General features: G+C 41.5%; 1 non-coding gene across 1 annotated transcript; it reads right to left on the bottom strand.

Annotated features, from left to right (window-relative positions):
• Positions 1-3878: 3878 nt before the first annotated feature.
• LOC119243909 (U6 spliceosomal RNA) lies at positions 3879-3985 on the bottom strand. Its single transcript, XR_005124893.1, has one exon. It is a non-coding gene; the product is annotated as a U6 spliceosomal RNA (small nuclear RNA).
• Between the last annotated feature and the right edge of the window lie 218 nt (positions 3986-4203).

Genomic DNA, 4203 nt, shown 5'->3' with positions numbered 1-4203 from the left:
TCCTGAGGATTGCACGGCCTACAGGGAGCTGAGAGCTGCCAGAAGAGGCTTGCTTCTGCAAAGCACCCTTTCCAGGCTGCGTTCTGAACTTGAACTCACATCCCTGCACCCTTAAGGTCATCAGTGTTTGATTTTACTGGTTATTTGTTAGAGCACCTGTTCTGGATGTGGTTACTGTCTGTGAGTCCACTTTTCTTCAACATGTTTCACCTGGGAGTACATGAGAGTCGGGGGGAAACGAAATGAGCGCTAACTCAATTTGAGTCATTAATGTAGAAGGATGGTGGAAGATTTTCTTTATTTCAGAAAACTACTTAGTTTCTCTAACTCTTTTTTTTTTTTTGGTGGGACCCTCGCCGGTGGCCGGGGATCAAACTGGTGCTGCAGAGGCTGCGGGCAGCCTCGCAACCCAGCACTCAACCACTGCGCCACCAGGGGAGGCCCAGTTTCTCTAACTCTTGAACGTGGGAACTTGTGATGTTTCACTAGGTAAGATAGGATTAGATGAAGGGCAAATTTTCCTTTTAAATAAAGCAAAAGGGAATTTGAAGTTGTGTTCTGCTTATGCATCTAGACCGTGAGAGAGGAGAAGAGAGGGGGAGAAGAGAAAAGGAGGTGACAGTGGGCAGGGGAAGTGGGGACTTAACAGAGGCAGGAAGCCAGGGAAGACCATATTCCCCCAGCAGCTCATCATGGAGGAGACTACCCATGAATTTACAGGAACAGTGATATTTCACATGCAATTTAAAATAGTTCTAATCTGTGATAATTTTTCCATCTTACCCAAAATAACTTCGGTTAAAACCTGGTACAACCAAAAGCTTTGACTAGTGGAGTTTGTGATAAGAAATGAAGAGAAAGTTATCGTGATATTTAATTTATTATTATTATTATTTTTTAAACATTTATTTATTTATGCATACAAGAGCTAGGGTACTGGCCAGAAGCGCAGGGAATGAGAGGATTCACCAGTGACAGAGCGGGGAGCAGAACAGCGGATCTACTGAAATAAACTGCTGAGGGAGCAGTGGGCGAGTCAGGAGAGGTCTGCTGCACCATGTGGTAGCTCCCTGGCCGGCTGGGTGGGGATCAAACTCATGCTGCAGTGGCTGCTGATAGCATCATAGGTTGTGTCTTAACCCCTTTTGCCACCAGGGAGGCCCTATAGCGATATTTTGTAAAAGAGCCACAGCAAGGCAGCCATGTTGAGTGAGTCTGCATAATTCAGCACAATGAGCCCTCTCAAGAATGGATACTAATCATTTTTGTGCCTAACCGATTCCACTGAAGGGTTATACCACCTTGTGGGATTTGCAGACTTCTAAGAAAACAGCACTAAAAACCACACTGTTCCTACTCTATAAAATAACTGGTCTAGACTCTCTTAAAAGGCCAATGTTGTTGAAGGAAATCAGGAGAAATAAAAGACTTCTCTTTTTACTGTTGCACAGCAGGAAAAAGTCACAAAACCCATACCTTGAAACAATTAAGCAGGTAAAGGATTTTATAAGGTTTTCAGATAGAGCTATTGTGACTATCAGTGGGGAAATGTCCAGGCTCTCTCCTTGGCTGGTTTTCAAAATGCACCATTTGAATGTACAGCACCAAGAAGGAATCATAATGTAAGCCATGGGCTTTGGGAGAGATCAATGTATTGATATGGATTTCTCATTTGTAGTTGGGGAGGATGTGCATGTTTGGGAGGGTAGGACATATAAAACTTTCTGTATTTTCTACTCAATTTTTCTGTGAAACTAAAACTGGTTTAAAAATAAATTTTATTTAAAAATATACAACTGCTGTCATATTTAATTGTGAAACACTAAATGTTTTCTTCCTGAGATGGGGAACACAGCTTGGATACTTTCTCTTATCATTCCTATTTTTTATTAGACTACAAATAATAGCCAGAACAATCAGATAGGAAAAGGTTGTAAAAGGCATAATGATTGAGAGCAAAGAAATACAGCTGCTTGTGTTTGTAGATGGCATGATTTATTGTTTATGAAAAAAAAAATCCTTAAAGACTAGACTAAAACCAACAAACAAGACTCCTGAAACTAATAAGAGATTATAACAAGGTTTCAAGATACAATTTTATGATACCAAAGTCAATTGGTATTGACTTTACTATGTGCTAGCAAAGAAGTTTTGGGATTTGAAAATAAAAATGCAGTACCGTTTATATTAGCCCCCAAAAAGGTGAGATACATAGGTATATATTTAAGAAAATATGTTCAAGATGTATATATGAAAATTTGTAAAATTCAGATGAAAAATATCAAAGAATATCTAAATAAAATGTGAGATACCATGTTCATGGAGAGAAAAACTCAATATTGTTAAGATTTGTATTCTCTTTAATTTGAACGTGATGTTTTGGATGAGCTATGGGAGTATTCGGATGGTTATGTCTGCAGCCGATGCACCATTTTAGAAAAGAAAAAACCAAAACAAAATGACAACAAAAAACGTACCAGTGGTTTCCAGGACCTACGGGGTGTGCAGAAGACGCTGCCTATGATAGTTTAAGAAAAATTTGCGATAGTGGAAATATTCCTTCTCTCGAGTGGTTACGCAGCTTTATATATTTGATAAAACCAGTAGAAATAAACATCTAGAAGAGTGAATTGTACTTTGTGTGAATTATCCTTCAAGCAACCTGAATTTTAAAAAAGTGAGATGTTATGCAAAGTGGGGATTTCGCTGAGTCACAGTGCAAGGCTCAGTGGTGATTGAGGGGAACCAGAGGGACAGTGTCTGTGCTCTTCCCACTGAGAAGTGAAATAGCACGCTGAAGGAGACAGTCCATAATCAGTTCCTGTCTGGCAGTGGTTCAACGTAACGATTTTTTTCACTTTTTTTAAAAAAGATTTATTTATTTATGCATACAAGAACCGGGGTACAGACCAGAGGTATGGGGGGGTGGGAGGATCCACCAGAGACAGAGTGGGGAACAGAACAGGCAGATGGACCGAAATACACTGCTGAGGGGAGCAGTAGGCGAGACAGGAGAGGTCTGCTGGGGCATGTCAGTAGCTCCCTGGCAGGCCAGGGATCGAACTGGTGCTGCAGTGGCTGCAGACAGCTTCATAGATTGCGTTTTAACCCCTTGCACCACCAGGGAGGCCCTAAGGTGAACATTTATTTTTTAATTTTCTTTAAAGATTTATTTATTTATGCATACAAGAGCTGGGGTATAGGCCAGAGATGCAGGGGCCAGGGTGTGTGAGAGGATCCACCAGAGACAGAGTGGGAAGCAGAACAGGCAGACTGACTGAAATACATTGCTGAGGGGAGCAGCGGGCGAGACAGGAGAGGTCTGCTGTGCCATGTGGGGTGCTCCCTGGCCGGCCATGGATCAAACTCATGCAGCAGAGGCTGTGGATTGCTTCATAGTGCGGTGCTTAACCCCTTGCGCCACCAGGGAGGCCCCTTTTTTCACTTTTTGATGGTGCAAAAGTGACACTAGAAACTGGAAGCTGTGTTTGGAATTTGATTTTCATCTTTTCCCGGGCCAGCCCTACTTGGTGAGATCTTTTTGTGATGCTGGCAGTGATGAGGGGCACAGCTCCACAGCTGCACACCAAGAGCCTAAACATCCCTCACTCTGCAGTGCACCAAGTTGCCAGCATTTTTCTTTCAGATGCTGTGTTTTGTGTTTTCTCACTCCAACATGTTTACAAAGCATCTATGTCTGAGATGCTTTAACACTTTAGTATAAAATGGACGTGTTGGACGATGTTGCCTACCATTGGGCTAAAATGAAAGTTCTGAGTATGTTTAAGTTACATTAGGCTAAGCGAGGACAGCTGTATTAAATGCATCTTTATTATTATTATTTAACACACGTGTTTATTTTTTCACACTATAGGATTAAATACATGGAATGCTTCAGGAATTTGCATGTCATCCTTGCACAGGGGCCATGCTAATCTTCTCTGTATTGTTACAATTTTAGCACATGTGCTGCTGAAGCAAACACTTCAATGCATTTTCAACTTGCAATATTTTCAACTTTCAGTGGTTTTCTTTGAGTGCAGCCCTAGCGTACGTCCACAAAGATCTGTTTAAGTTCCACTTACTCAAATAATCTCCAAAGCTCTGTCCACGCCAGAGAAAATAGCTGTTCCCCACTCTTTTCTTTCCTTTTCCTTCTGTTTCTAACAAAATGTCGTGTTTTCCCTACAAGCCCTTATACTG

The sequence above is a fragment of the Talpa occidentalis genome, unplaced genomic scaffold, assembly GCF_014898055.3.
Source record: "Talpa occidentalis isolate TD23 unplaced genomic scaffold, MPIMG_talOcc4v2.1 talOcc4.13, whole genome shotgun sequence".
Taxonomy (NCBI): domain Eukaryota; kingdom Metazoa; phylum Chordata; class Mammalia; order Eulipotyphla; family Talpidae; genus Talpa; species Talpa occidentalis.
The sequence above is the reverse complement of the archived record's forward strand: the minus strand, read 5'-3'. Positions and strand labels throughout refer to the sequence as shown.